The 16,328-nt window shown below is 46.6% G+C and overlaps 1 protein-coding gene and 1 pseudogene across 8 annotated transcripts in view; one reads left to right on the plus strand and one right to left on the minus strand.

The window, feature by feature from the left end:
- Window positions 1–16,328, minus strand: part of LOC119972445 (RNA-binding Raly-like protein) — a 1,269,223-nt gene that overhangs the window by 1,154,830 nt on the left and 98,065 nt on the right. The window lies entirely within an intron of this gene.
- Window positions 1–16,328, plus strand: part of LOC119972130 — a 170,242-nt pseudogene that overhangs the window by 133,618 nt on the left and 20,296 nt on the right.

Consider the following 16,328-nt stretch of genomic DNA (forward strand, 5'->3'; position numbering starts at 1 on the left):
TCTTTCAGTGTGTCAGTAAGTGTGTGTCTATGCACCATCATATACTTGTGTGTATATTATGACAGGGTGCAGAGCTCACTCATGCCTGACACTGTGTTGCCCCTCACCATCTCTGGGGAACTCCCGGAAACTTCCACATCATAATTGAAGGTTCTTTTGTTTTTCTGCCTCTGTAGATAGTTCAGGCAGTGTCCTATTGGGCCTTCCCTACCACCCCCCTTTCCCCTCTCTCATCACCACACCCCCTTCCTACCCCTTCTGTTGGTACAGAGGCGAGGGTATCTGGTCTCTCCAGTGAAAAGTTTAGTGTTTGTACCGTTTGTTTTTTGTACAACTGTGTTGTGACTGTTTTAATAATCAGAGTATCCGACCACCCCCTCCCCGTACGTTGGTACTGAAGGGAGCGTACCCTGTTTCTCCAAAATAAAATTAGTGTTTGTACCGTTTGGCCTGTATATATATTTTACCATTTTAATAAAAGGATATGGTCAATCCATCTAACCTGCACATCTTCTTCAGAGTCAAACTCTATATCTAATCATTAAATCACATAGCAGAGATGGAAGCCATCGTGGCTGCACTGACTCTTTGTTGAACATATGAACATACAAAATAGGAGCAGAAGTAGGCCATTTGGCCCCTTGAGCTCGCTCCACCATCATGGTTGATATGTTTGTGTTTTGAGTTCTACATTCCCATCTACACTGGATAACCTTCGATTCTCTTTCCTAACAAGAACATATCCACCTCCGCCTTAACAATATTCAATTACCCTGCATCCACTGCCTTCTGAGGCAGAAAGTTCCAAAGTCAGGCAGCCCTCAAAAGAGAAGAAAATTCTCCTCATTTCTGTCTGAAAAGGGCAACCCTGAATTTTAAAACACTGCCCCCTAGTTCTGGACTCATCCACAGGAGGAAACTCCTTTCCACATCCACCTTGTCAAGACCGTTCAGGATCAGATACACATCAATCAAGTGACCCCTCCGTCTTCTAAATTCCAATGGAAACAAGTCCAGTCTACCCAACCTGCCCTTCTAAGACAACCAATGAGTTAACCAATTAATCCCAGTTGCCTGCGAGATTCCCACAGACATGTAATTGTTTTTTCTTTCAACTATTTATACCATTCCTTTTTGAAAAGTTACAGCTGAATATGTTTCCATTACCCTTTCGGGCAATGGATTCCAAATCATCATAAATCACGAGATTACTTTTTTTATCCTCGTGTCACTTTTGACTCTTTTGTCAATCATCCAACCATCTGTTATTGGAAATACTCCTTGAAACCATTCATGATTTTGAACTCTTCTCCACACAAAGGAGAAGTACCCTAGTTTTTCCAACCTTTCAGAGTAATTGAAGTACTCATGCCTGGTACCATTCTGTACAGCAACCTCTCTTATGCCTTGACTTCCTTCCTAAAGTGTGATGGCCAGAACTGAACACAGTATTCCAATGCTTGAAGTTTTAGCCTAGTTTCCCTTTTCTGTACTCTATGGGCAGGATTTTCATTCCAGAGACGGGCAGTGTGAGCATCAGATCGCCCAGGGAGTGAGGGCCAGAGGACTTGTTTTCTGTTTTGTTTTTGTAAATGGGATGATGCCCCAGGTGAAGAACCAAGGCGGTCATTTAAACAGCCCACCTTCACACCCAGAAGTCCCTGCGGCTGCCTCCAAATTCATGCCGGGGCAGTGGGCCTGACACACACATGCACCCTGCCCCCGAATGAAAATCCTGCCATTTAAAGCACTTTATTCTAAGGTATTGAAACGCCATAGATAGGCCAGAAGTAGGGTATGAGGCACCATTGTGGGTGGGTGAACAAGCACAGATTGGCACACAGGCTACAGGGGTCATGGGGATGGGGAATTAGTGTTGGTTACTGGAAGGTATGTGGGGCCATTTGAACGTATCTTTCAAAAGGTTCCCTCATCCACATTATGGCAATGACTCCTCGGAGGGATCGTGAACCACAACTCCTTGAAAAGCTGGCCAGACTTTACAAATATTGCAGAGGACTACAAGATTCTAATCCCCGTAATCACAACCTCCAGCAACCCTTTTTTTGTTTTTTAATTAATTTACGGGATGTCGGTGTCGCTGGTTAGGCCAACATTTATTGCCCATCCCTAGTTGCCCATCAGGAGATGGTAGTGAGCTGCCTTCTGGAACCGCTACAGTCCTTGAGGTGTAGGCACACCCACAGTGCTGTTAGGGAGGGAGTGCCAGGATTTTAACCCAGCGACTGTGAAGGAGCGACAATATATTTCCAAGTCAGGGTGGTGAGTGACTTGGAGGGAAACCTCCAGGTGATGGAGTTCCCAGGTATCTGCTGCCCCTGTCCTTCTGGATGGTAGTGGTCATGGGTTTGGAAGGTGCTGTCTGAGGAACCTTGGTAAGTTACTGCAGTGCCTCTTATAGACGATGCACACAGCTGCCACTGTTTGCCGGTGGTGGAGGCGTTGAATGTTTATGGAAGAGGCAGCAATCTAGTGGGGTGTTTTGTTCTGGATGTGTTGGGCTTCTTAAGTGTTGTTGGAGCTCCACTCATCCAGGCAACTGGAGAGTATTCCATTACACTCCTGATTTGTGCCTTGTAGATAGTGGACAGGCTTTGGGAGGGTTCAAGACATGAGTTACTCACCGTAGGATTCCTAGCCTTTGACCTGCCCTGGTAGCTACAGTATTAACATGGCTAGTCCAGTTCAGTTTCTGATCAGTGGTAACCGCCAGGATGTTGAATGTGGGGGATTCAGTGATGATGCTGAATATCAAGGGGCAATGGTTGGATCCTCTCTTGTAGGAGGTAGTCATTGCCTGGCAGTTGTGTGACGCGAATGTAACTTGCCACTTGTCAGACCAAGCCTGGATATTGGCCAGGGCTTGCTGCATTTGGACATGGTCTGCTTCATTATTTGAGGAGTTGTGAATAGAGCTGGACATTGTGCAGTCATCTGCGAACATCCCACTTATGACCTTATGATAGAAGGGAGGTCATTGATGAAGAAGGTTGGGCTGAGGACACTACCCTGAATAATCTTATTCCGTCTTTCTTTTTAAATTTAGAGTACCCAATTCATTTTTTCCAATTAAGGGGCAATTTAGCGTGGCCAATCCACCTACCCTGCACATCTTTGGGTTGTGGGGGCGAAACCCACGCAGACATGGGGAGAATGTGAAAACTCCACACAGACAGTGACCCAGATCTGGGATCGAACCTGGGACCTCGGCGCCGTGAGGCAGCAGGGCTAACCGACTGCGCCACCGTGCTGTCAACCTTATTCCGTCTTGACAAAGATTGGGTGCGCTGGGAATGAGACCAGCAAACCCAGTTTTAAAGTTCCTCAGAGTCTCCCTGTCCCCCAAAATCCAACCCTATGGGCGTGATTCTCTGCTCCCCACGCCGGGTGGGAGAATCGCGGGAGGGTCGGGCGAATCACGACACGCCGCCCTGGCACCCCCCGCGATTCTCCCACCCCCCCCCAAAATGGCGTGTCGCGGAATCGCCGCTTTTCACGGCGACCGGCGATTCTCCGGCCCGGATGGGCCGAGCGGCCTGACGTTCCCGACCTGTTCATGCCAGCGGCAACCATACCTGGTCGCTGCCGGAGTGAACATAGTGCGGAAGGTATGTTTGGGGCCTGTGGGGGACGGAGAGGGGATCGAGCACCACGGCCGTGCTCGGGAGGGGACTGGCCCACGATCGATGCCCACCGATCGTCGGGCCGGCGTCTCCAAGCGACACACTCTTTCCCCTCCGCCGCCCCGCAAGATCAAGCCACCACGTCTTGCGGGGCAGCGGAGGGGAAGACGGCAACCGCGCATGCGTGGGTTGGAGCCGGCCAACCTGCGCATGTGCGGCTGACGTCACTTAGGCGCCGCTGTCACGTCATTCTCGGCGCGCCGCTTTGACGCAAGCGCAAAGCCCCTGCGGCCGAGTTTTTCGAAACGCCGCTCCTAGCCCCCCCTCCCCCCCACCTCCCCCCCTGGGTTGGGGGGGGGGGAAATAGGGGGCGAGGAGCGGCCTCCGACATCGTCGTGAAACTCTACGTTCACGACGGCTGCCCGATGCCGCGCGGCATAATGGGAATCGCGCCCTATGTCTCTAATTAATGAAGCCAAAACTCATATGCTCATTTTTTAATAAAACACACAACGGGATTCTCTGCTCCACCAGCTATGTTCCTCGTCGCACATCCCGTGGGATTCTCCATCCGACCACCTGACAATGGGATTTCCCATTGTGGCCACTTCATGCCACCGGGAAACCTGTGGGCGCTACCAGCAGAATGGAAAATCCTGCCGACAGAGAATCCACCCACCCTTTTTAGCTTATCTTGCAACCTTCAAAGACTGATTTACATATATCCCAGGAATCTTTCCTCCTGCTTCCCCTTGAACATTTATATTGCCGATCTTCACTCTTCCTACGAGAACAAATCACTGCTGACTTCTCTACGTTCAATTTCATTGACATTTCAGAGATTCCTGCCATCTGCAAGCTGTAGCCATCTGGGATGGCCACTTCCAGAATACAAAATGGATGATCGCAATGATTCGAGGGAAATATGGACAATGTTAGGAAAGCAAGCAGGCACAGAGCCTGGATACGTATTGAGAAGGCAACTCCCAATTAACATATTTATGGCCCATCTCCGGGAACAAAGGAAAGACACTCAAGTAACTGATACTATTGCAGACATCTCGGCGCCAGAAAAGACACAAACAAAGCAAGGCCAATGGCCACCTAGGACACGCCCAGCCATCAGGGCACCCACCCCTTTTTTGGTCAAGATCAATACGAGTGATCAAGATACGGCCCAATTAATCAGGGCCAAGTTCAAGGCCCGCCCAAAAGTGCGAGAAGCCCCTTCAGGAAAAAGAAGCCCCTAGAGAGATTCGCTCTCTTGGATTCGGCTCTCGAAGTGGAGAGACCCGTCCACCAGCTGCACCAGAAGCAAGTAAGTCCAAGGTCAACGCTCGCCATCAGACGGACGACCTTAGCTGTTCTCCTGTTACCTCTTCGAACCCAACAGCCTCACATCCGAACAACGGCCATTGTTCCTCTGACTGAGTGGGCACCCGAAGTTAAGTATAGGCGTTAGAGTGAGAGATAGTTTAGTTTGTAGTATTTTGTGCATGAGTAGATATTACTGTGTGTGTAAATAAATAGTATTGACTTTGAACTAACTAACTGGTGCATTGGTTCTTTGATCAGTATTCAGGTTTGAACCTTGTGGCGGTATCGAGAGATACCTGGCGACTCTAGAGCAAACGTAATTAAGATTAAGGAAGGCGACCATATTGACCACTGTATTTATAACCAGATAAATATAGCAACTAAGCTTTGAAGTCATGCCCTGAACATTCAAGTCCAGTCATTAATATGTGTCAGAGAGTGCACCCACTTACACCGACCTCTGGGAAACACCACTCTGCTTTTCACAATATAATTATTCACCACTTCTTTCTCCAATCTATTCTTTAAGACAATTCCATACCCCTGCTGCCACAGTCTCTTTACACCCATGGCTTTTAGTTTTACTAACAAGTCTATTACGTGGCACTGTTTCATCAACATGCTCCATTACTTCAAAGAACTCAAGTTAGTCAGACATGATTTGCCTTTAAATCCATGTTGACTTTCATGTATTTTTCCAAGTTAAATTTGCTCCAGGTTATGGTGCTCCAAACTTCCCCCAACACAGGGGAAGCTGACTTTTAATTCATCCTACTATGATCTTTTAAAATGGAATATAATATTTGTGACCTCTGCATCACTCTATACTGAAAGACGATTGAAAGCTGTCCAGTGTCCCGGCAATCTCACCCTTAATTCCCTCAATAACATACCGTCATACCCTGCATCCCATTCAGATTGGGTAACATTTCTACTTGTGATTATTTCCAATTGTAAGTAAATAAAGGTAGTTTTAAATAATTAATAATCTAAGAGTCATTCCTGTTTATTTCCTTTGTTGCCATTTTCTTTTATTTTTGGTCCATGGGCCCATAATCAGAATGTGTCTTTAAGCAGAGGACTCCAGCTGAAGCAGCCTGCTTGTCAGGACATTTTGTTCCCAGGTCTTGTTGTGGAAAGGAGAAGTCAGACTCTTCGGCGCCGAGTTAACCAACTTTGGAGGATGTTGTTTCGATTGGTTGGCTGGCAACCCATGGGTGGCCAGGGGTAGTGTTCTGCCTGACTATAATCAGTGATTTATTCCTACGTGATGTGTTTTTAGAGAAGTAAGCAGACGTGGTTACACAGTGGAAGGAGAAGGAACAGTCTCTCTTGCTGGAATAACTGCTTTATTGTTCTGAAACTAGAGAGTGCCCGTCACATCATTGCTGTAAACTTGAAATGATCCTGAATCAACTGAGAAAATAGACAACTTTGCCAGAGAAAACCATCTCAAGCCTAGAGGGAAGTAGTACTGAAAAGAAAGCTGAACCTCAGAAAGACACTAACTAGAAGTCATCACAATGCATCAATGATCCTATTTCCTTTTATTTTGATTCATATTTTCTTTATCTCTGAACCACCCTTTTCCCTGTGCGTTGTTTATCTGAATAGAGAGTGGGGGTAGGCAGAAAGGAGGGGGGGGGGGGGAGGGGGGGAGGGGTTATATTGTCGGTCAGTTTAATTATACTGTACATAATAAAAGTACTTAAGTGTAATGAATGCCAGAATTTCAGATGTATTGTCTTATAGGTATTTGGTGCAATAAGTGTTAAAAGCTTGGGCTAATGTGTGTGTGACTGCTGCAATCATGTTTTAAAAGAAATCCTAGTTTGAAAGGCAAGTATATTTTTGGAGCTAGGGCTGCAATTAAACCATCATAAAAACCCTTGGGCTAATGGAATTTTGTTTTGATTGAGGGGATTCCCTGTGGAGTTAATTATATTTAAGATTGGTAAGATTACTTCATTGCTGGGTGGAGCTAAGGCATCAGGTATTTTGCAGAAACCAGGGCAGTTCTGATCTGAATGAAGCTGTGTCCAGAGGTCAAACAGTTTTCTCTCACTGCAGTACAGTTAAAAGAGATGAACGATCTTTAAAGTAGTGTAGACTTGTCTGAGAACAAGGGAGAGCTTAAACAAGCCGAGAAGCAACTTCTGAAGAAATATAGCCAATAGAACATAGAACATTACAGCACAGGCCCTTTGGCCCTCGATGTTGCACCGACCTGTGAAACCACTCTAAAGCCCATCTACACTTATTTCCTTATCATCCATATGTTTATCCAATGACCATTTAAATGCCCTTAATGTTGGCAAGTCCACTACTGTTGCAGGCAGGGCATTCCATGCCTTACTACTCTCTGAATAAAGAACCTACCTCTGACATCTGTCCTTGTCTATCTCCCCTCAATTTAAAGCTATGTCCCCTCGTACTAGCCATCACCATCCGAGGAAAAAGGCTCTCATTGTCCACCCTATCTAATCCTCTGATCATCTTGTATGCCTCAATTAAGTAACCTCTTAACCTGCTTCTCTGTTAAGGAAAAACAGCCTTATGTCCCTCAGCCTTTCCTCATAAGATCTTCCCTCCATACCAGGCAATATCCTGGTAAATCTCCTCTACACCCTTTCCAATGCTTCCACATCCTTCCTATAATGCGGTGACCAGAACTGCACGCAATACTCCAAATGCGGCAACATGACCTCATAGCTCCGAAACTCAATCCCTCCACCAATAAAAGCTAACACACCGTACGCCTTCTTAACAACCCTATCAACCTGGGTGGCAACTTTCAGGGATCTATGTACATGGACACCGAGATCTCTCTGATCATCCACACTATCAAGAATATTACCATTAGCCCATTACACTGTCTTCCTGTTACTCCTTCCAAAATGAATCACCGCACACTTTTCTGCATTAAACTCCATTTGCTACCTCACAGCCCAGCTCTGCAGCTTATCTATGTCCCTCTGTAACCTGCAACATCCTTCCGCACTGTCCACAACTCCATCGACTTTAGTGTCATCTGCAAATTTACTCACCCATCCTTCTACGCCCTCCCCCAGGTCATTTATAAAAATGATAAACAGCAGTGGCAGCAAAACAGATCCTTGTGGTACACCACTAGTAACTGAACTCCAGACTGAACGTTTCCCATGAACCACCAACCTCTGTCTTCTTACAGTGAGCCAATTTCTGATCCAAACTGCTAAATTACCCTCAATCCCATGCCTCCGTATTTTCTGCAATAGCCTACCGTGGGGAACCTTATCAAATGCTTTACTGAAATCCATATACACCACATCAACTGCTTTGCCCTCATCCACCTGTTTGGTCACCTTCTCAAAAGAACTCAATAAGGTTTGTGAGGCACGACCTACCCTTCACAAAACTGTGTTGACTATCCCTAATCAAATTATTCCTTTCTAGATGATTATAAATCCTTTCTCTTATAAACCTTTCCAAGACTTTGCCCACAACAGAAGTAAGGCTCACTCGTCTATAGTTACCGGGGTTGTCTCTACTCCCCTTCTTGAACAAGGGGACAACATTTGCTATCCTCCAGTCTTGTGGCAGTATTCCTGTAGACAATGACAACATAAAGATCAAAGCCAAAGGCTCAGCAATCTCCTCCCCAGCTTCCCAGAGAATCCTAGGATAAATACCATCCGGCCCAGGGAACTTACCTATTTTCACACTTTCCAGAATTGCTAACACCTCCTCATCATGAACCAATGGTGGAATTCTCTGCTCCCCATGCCAGGTGGGAGAATCGCGGGAGGGCCGGGTGACTCATGACATGCCGCCCTGGCACCCCCCGCGATTCTCCCCCCCCCGCTTGCAGAATCGCCACTCACCGTTTGTCACGGCGACCGGCAATTCTCCGGCCCGGATGGGCCGAGCGGCCTGATGTTCCCGACCTGTTCACGCCGGCGGCAACCTTACCTGGTTTGTGGCTTGTGGGGGGGCGGAGAGGGGAGTGAGCACCGCCACCGTGCTCGGGAGGGGACTGACCCGCGATCGGTGCCCACCGATCGTCGGGCCAGCATTTCCCAGCGACGCACTCTTTCCCCTCCACCACCCCGCAAGATCAAGCCGCCACATCTTGCGGGGCAGCGGAGGGGAAGACGGCAACTACGCATGCATGGGTTGGAGCCGGCAGCCGTCATGACATCAGCCGCGCATGCGCGGGTTGGAGCCGGCCAACCTGCGCATGCGCGGCTGACGTCACTTAGGCGCCGCCATCGCGTCATTCTTGGCGCGCCGCCTTGACGCAAGTGTCAGGGCGCGGCGCCCGAGATTTACGGAGCGCTGCTCCTAGCCCCCTGGGGAGGGGGTGAATAGGGTGCGAGGAGCGGCCTCCAAGGCCGTCGTGAAACTCGGCCGAGTTCACGACGGCGTTCCCGATGCCGCGCTGGAGTGGAGAATTCCGCCCCAAGGCTTCTGCATGGGTCTGACAGGAGTCAGATCTTTTCTTTGAAGTAGTATCCATAGATCTCTCTTTCGCAAAGAACATCTCTGTAAAGCAAGTATTCCTATGTGCTATTAGTAGTTAAAGTGGATTGAGAGCGGAGATGGTTTTGTTTATTGTTGTTTAAGTGGGAATAAAGATAGCAAGTAAGGATATTAGAAAGAACAAAGAACGAAGAAAAGTACAGCACAGGAACAGGCCCTTTGGCCCTCCAAGCCTGCGCCGACCATGCTGCTAAAATCTTCTACACTTTCGGGGTCATATCCCTCTATTCCCATCCTATTCATGTATTTGTCAAGATGCCCCTTAAACCTCACTATTGTCCGTGCTTCCACCACCTCCTCCGGCAGTGAGTTCCAGGGACCCATTACCCACTATGTAAAAACTTGCCTCGTACATCTCCTCTAAACCTTGCCCCTCGCACCTTAAACCTTTCCCAGTATTTTATTGACTGCATTGAGTAGTATTGTTTAAGAGGTAATTTTAAGCTATTTCCTGGTGTTATGTTAAGGATTTCAATGCTGTGTTCATAATTACGTTTGTTTTAAAGTACCACATCCCTATTTTTTTGTGCAATCGCTCCTGGAATGAGGTATCTTTCCTTACAGTCTTACAAAATTAAAACAAAATTTGGGGGCTTCTGTCCAGTATCCTAGCTACTGTTGGGGTCTGGTCTGGGATCGTAATAACAGTTACAAACCTGGTGACTACAATTTATTGAGTTCAGCCTAGGTCCGCAGGTATTTTAAAAAAAATCTAATTTCACTTGTGTTGCAACGCCAGGTCAAGTGGAACTAGAACTGACCGCACTCTAGCCCAGGGGATTGTAATTTGTATTTGTGGGTATCAGAAATGAGGTATGACTTTAACGAAGTTTAACTGTGTGTTTTTATCGAAGTGTTAAAACTTTCGTTAGCTTCATGGTAAACAGTGGCTTATATTTTGGTTCCAATCCATCTGGGCCAGGTCCCATGAAACTCTCTTAAATAAGGCTTCTCCAGTTAACTCTTTGGCACTGATTGTTCCTTTTCCTTAATCATAATTATTTCAAACTTGATGGTGATGCAATGATTTTGCACATACTCCTGCACTCAAATAAGCTCCACTCACCCCCTCACCATTATTTCCCTAAAGCAGATCAGCACTGCTTCATTGGGCTGAAAACAGAAAGTTCTTCAATTCAGGAATTCCTCCACCTGTTTACATTGATATTATTCCAGTCTATTCGTACAGCAGAAATCTTTAATTATCACTAACTCTCACATACCTCTAATTTGCTCCTCCATTTCATTTCCACTATTTGGTTAACAACTGTATAATACCTCTTCTATCAAATTCTAATCAAATAGATTCTGTCTTTGACTCCTCGACTGCATCGCCACCTTACTGTGCTATAATAGTTTATTTAATCAATTCCTTTCTTTTCATCCTTCCTCATCTTTCCTGAACACCTTTTAGGATTATTAAGTTCTCAATTCTCTCCTTGTTTGCACCAGATCTCCCGAACCAGCCTCCTCGAACAGGCGCCGGAATGTGATGACAATAAGCGATTTTCATTCATTTCATTTCATTGCCACTACATCATAATCCTATGTGGTGACATACTTGAAAGTCATCAATATGATTCACCCTGCTATGTGCACTTATGCACATGGTCTACAAGCCTATCTTATACTGTTTTGCATCTGCTCTTGGCTGATCCCTATGCTCTATTACTATTTGGCTTTGCCAGTCCACTGTACACCTTTCTCCTCTCGATTCATTCCAGTGCCCTGCTAAATTAGGTTAAACCCTCAACCACCAGCATAAGTAATTGGATTAGCACAGTGGGCTAAACAGCTGGCTTGTAATGCCAGAACAAAGTCAGCAGCGCAGGTTCAACTCCTGTTCTGGCCTCTCCGAACAGGTACCGGAATGTGGCGACTAGGGGTTTTTCACAGTAACTTCACTGAAGCCTACTTATGACAATAAGTGATTATTATTATTATTAATAAGTAATTGGATGTGATGCTGACCATTTCTGAAAGCCTTTCTCATAAGCTTAAAATCTTCTACTTTGATATTAATCTGAAAATATCTCCTTGCAGGTGTTTAATTCTTTCAGTTTTTTCAAAAATATCTACTTTGCTCGAGAACACATAGAACCTAGAACATACAGTGCAGAAGGAGGCCATTCGGCCCAGCGAGTCTGCACCAACCCACTTAAGCCCTCACTTCCACCCTATCCCCGTAACCCAATAACCCCTCCTAACCTTTTTGGACAGTAAGGGCAATTTAGCATGGCCAATCTACCTAACCTGCACGTCTTTGGACTGTGGGAGGAAACCGGAGCACCCGGAGGAAACCCACGCAGACATGGGTAGTAGTATTGTAGTTTTCACTTCAGATCTTGAGCCTCACTGAAGAACAAAAAAGAGGGGGCAGGGATTTTGCTGTCACTCTGGTGGGTTTGGGCCTAATATGCCAGGCAAGGCCAGTTCCACAGCAATCTGGGCGCCATCTTAAAGGGTGCCCATATCACAACTGAACATCAACTTCCCTCCCCCCTCTCCACAACCATCGGGTACTCTCTTCACACCCACCCCACCCCTATTTATAGTGCTCTCTCTCTCAACCATCCCCACAATCATAGGACTCTCCCTCTCCACCATCACATCCCTCTTCCCTCACCCCGCCCCTCCGCAAATCATCAGGCTCTCCCTCCAGCACTCCCCAAAACAATCATTGGGCTCTCTCCCCACACCCCCCCCCCCTCCTTCCCTGCAAAGGTACTGCCTGCTCCCCCCACCTCCTCTCCCACACCTTGCTTGCAAGAATCTCTTCAATGACCTTGGTGCTCACTCTCCCACACCACACAAAACAAGAACCACACACACCCCCTCCCCCCACCTCCCCCCCCCCCCCCCCCCCACAATGGCTCCCCAGAGGGTCCAACCCTGGCAATGCCTCTGGCACATGTTGGCACTACCAAGTTAGTAAAGGGTCAACCTGGCAGTCCCAAGCTGTGCCTGGGCCAGGCCAGCCCACTTCCCAGACATGTCCGTTCTCCCAGGGTCAAACTTACTTTTGCACCGGTGGAGGGATCTCCTTGACTGAATCATGTTTTTAAAAGGCTATCGTAATCGTTGTGTCACGTCGGCAATGTTTGAATATTCAGTGAGGGGAGAGATCATATGGCAAGGGGGCTAGCTAATTATATTCAAATTTATTGAAATGAATTAAAGAGGTTCTCACCTGTTGTGACCATGCCATCAGCAAGGTGCGTGCAAATTGGGGAACATGATGTCTCGCCCCCACAAACCAAAGATGTGCAGGCTAGGTGGATTGGACATGCTAAATTGCCCCTTAATTGGAAAAAATGAATTGGGTACTGTAAATTTATTTAAAAAAACAAATATATTCAAAAAAATTACTGTCTTGGCTGTGTTGTATGCTATTAAGTTAAAACATAAAGGAGGTGATTTTGAGCCCGCACTAGCTACCTTGTATATGGAAGGAGACAAATCAGCAGGAACTAAAATTAACTGCCCAAATGTATCAGTTCACAGAAATAGGGAAGAATAGAGAATGCAGGCTTCAGGCAATGCTGTCTTCTCGAACGCTTTGCTTAGAATTTTTAAAAAATAAATTTAGAATAGCCAATTATTTTTCTTTTCCAATTTAGCGTGGCCAATCCACCTAATCAGCACATCTTTGAGTAGGGGTGAAACCCACGCAAACATGGGGAGAATGTGCAAACTCCACACGGACAGTGACCCAGGGCTGGGATTCAAATCCGGGCCCTCAGGACCGCAGTCCCAGTGCGCCACATGCTGCCCCTCCTTTGCTTAGAATTGACGAGAAGAGGGGTCAGTCAGCATTTGGCACAGCTCAGGGAAGATCGTCACCCTGAGGAACAAGAGCCAGCGGGACCCTAGTCAGTTCTAGATTCTGTCAAGGAGGGACTTTTCATAGAATTTACAGTGCAGAAGACGGCCATTCAGCCCATCGAATCTGCACTGGCCCTTGGAAAGAGCACCCTACTTAAGCTCACACCTGCACCCCATGCCCGTAACCCAGCAACCCTAACTAATATTTTTGGACACTAACAGCAATTTAGCACGGCCAATCCACCCATCCGCACATATTTGGACTGTGGAAGGAAACCGGAACAAATCCACGCAGACATGGGGACTAAATCCATGAAGACATTTGGCGTGAACAAGAGTGAAGACGGAGCTCATTTGTGGAGATGAGCGAAAGACAGTTCTGCAGATACCTTTGCCTAGCCAGGGGATGTGGTAGCTCATATTTACCACATTCTCCATGAGGAACTCAAGCCACACTGACTGGGACGGCAGCTAGTGCTGGTCATTCTTAAGGTTGCCACAGCAGTCAACATCTTTGAAAGCAGACCCTCCCAATGATCCACTGGCTTTCCACCAGTGAAGATTGCCACCATGGCTTTGAGAGCTATCTGGCACCAGGCTGTAAGATTCATTAATAGAAATGGATTTCACTCTCTAAACATCCAGTTAATCTCTGATCACAGAAGCAGCTCCAGCAGGTTTGTACTAGGTATCGATTGAGCTCTCATGGCTCATGCATCTTGAGTCACCTTCAGATGCCACAAATCTTCGAGGGCCCTTGGAGCTTCAGTGTTTCAGGGGTACCACGTAAAGACAGAGTGCATTGTAATACAATTTTGCACATTGAGCCACAAGTCCCCTAATAGAGCAGACTTGAGGCCTTTCCAACTTGAGTTTCAAATGTTTGGAATGATCAGTGGGAATCTCCAATAAACATCACAAATGGTGTCCCACATCATCATTTTCTGTGCCCTACACATCGCAGCACTGCAAGGAGGTGATCTTTTGTCACAGGGAGATATGGAGCAGTTAAATATCTCTTCAGACGAGGGGGGCATTGAAGGGGATGAATTTGAAGAGAGCGAGGATTCAGACAAGGAGTCATGAGGATGTCAGTGCACTATGTGGAAGCTGTGCCCGTGATAACCTCATAGCTATAAGATTCCAGGAGGAAGAAGGCAAAGGCAAGTTCATAGAATTTACAGTGCAGAAGGAGGACATTCGGCCCATCGAGTCTGCACTGGCTCTTGGAAAGAGCACCCTACCCTAGCCTACACCTCCACTCTCTCCCCATAACCCAGTAATCCTACCCAACACTAAGGGAAATTTCAGACACTAAGGGCAATTTAGCATGGCCAATCCACCTAACCTGCACATCTTTGGACTGTGGGAGGAAACTGGAGTGCCTGGGGGAAACCCACGCACACATGGGGAGAACATGCGGACTCCGCACAGACAGTGACCCTAGCCGGGAATCGAACCTGGGACCCTGCAGCTGTGAAGCAATTGAGCTAACCACTATGCTACCGTGCTGCCAAGTTGATACTAGCGCAGTTCTTGTCACACTTTGATGCAGAGGAGACAATAAAACCTCCACTGTTTTTATACATCTGGGAATACATTTTTGCTGGGTCCGCATCATCTGATGTGTAGTAATGTCAGCAGAGTGTTTGCTGGGCGTTGGGCAGGTGAAACACCCTGAAAAACCTCTCATTGTGTTTATTAAATACAAGAATCCAGAGTATGGGCACCTCCATACCTTTTCTCTTTGTGCAACAAAGAAATATAACAGGAGAGAGAGCTGGCAACGAGGATACAAACAGAAAAATCGCTGGAAATAAGATTTTCATCGACGAGCAGCAGAAGATTCTTGGAACCAGACTGACGCACACACAAACCTGCCGGGTGAATCCCTGTTGCTGATGTGAAATTTCATAAAAAGTTTGACAGCACCTTTGAATAAGAAGACCGACAGTTGGAGAAGACTTGCTTGCATAAAAGTGAGGGACAGCACATGTGGCTGAAGCTACATAGGCTGCAGGGAACGGGGATTTCGGCATCCGCCGTCTCTGTACATGTTACTACTCAGCCAAAAATCAAAATACTCAGGTAAAAAAGGGGTATAATTACTACTTGCTTGTTCAAGGGATTGTTGTGCTAGTTTCCAACACAGTCAGAAGGGAGGAACCTAGGAGGTAGACCCGAGAAGGTGGGATCCTCAAAAAGCGGGAAAACGGGTGCCGTGGACGCATTTGATGATAATTATGAAACATGGAATTCATACGAAGAAATATGCCAATTGTTCTTAATGGCTAATCAAATACCGGAGGACCTAAAAGTCGCAATATTTCTCAGTTCAGTTGGCTGTAAAATGTTTATGCTGCTACAGAATCTTGTTCACCCAGGAAAACGAGGAGACAAGTCCTCCAGTGAATTAATGAAAATCTTAGGGGGACATTTCTCTCCTGAAACCTTATCGATTACAGAAAGGTTTTGGTTCCACCATTGTAGTGAGGAAAAAGGTGAAACCATTTTGTGAATTTGGTACAGCACTTGATGATACTCTTCGAGACAGACTAGATTGTGGGTTACGCAGTGAAGCAAATCAGAGGAAGCTACTTACTGTAAATGATTGAACTCTGAAGGCTGTGGAGGTTGCCACATCTATGGAGCTAGCAACAAGAGAAACTTTGCAGATAGGGGCTGGAGCGAAGATCCACAAAATGGAGAACCCAAGGAATAAGGTTGCAAAAGTGCACCCATGTCATCATTGCACACAGATTGGAGACTCAGCCGGAGAATGCTGGACTAAATTGAATACATGCAAGAACTGTGGTAAGAAGGGCCACATTGCCAAAGCGTGTTGGGTTCAGAAAACGTCTTCCACACCAAGAAATTGCAAGAAGAATAGACAAGTAAACAATCTAGTTGTGTTTACAAATTAATGGATGAAGTTCATGGTCACACAAAAGACAGTGAAACCGGGCTACAGCAGGAGTTTAAGTAAGGCGCCTTGTCAATGCAGGGCAATCAACAAAGATT

The sequence above is a fragment of the Scyliorhinus canicula genome, chromosome 10 (assembly GCF_902713615.1).
Source record: "Scyliorhinus canicula chromosome 10, sScyCan1.1, whole genome shotgun sequence".
Lineage (NCBI taxonomy): Eukaryota > Metazoa > Chordata > Chondrichthyes > Carcharhiniformes > Scyliorhinidae > Scyliorhinus > Scyliorhinus canicula.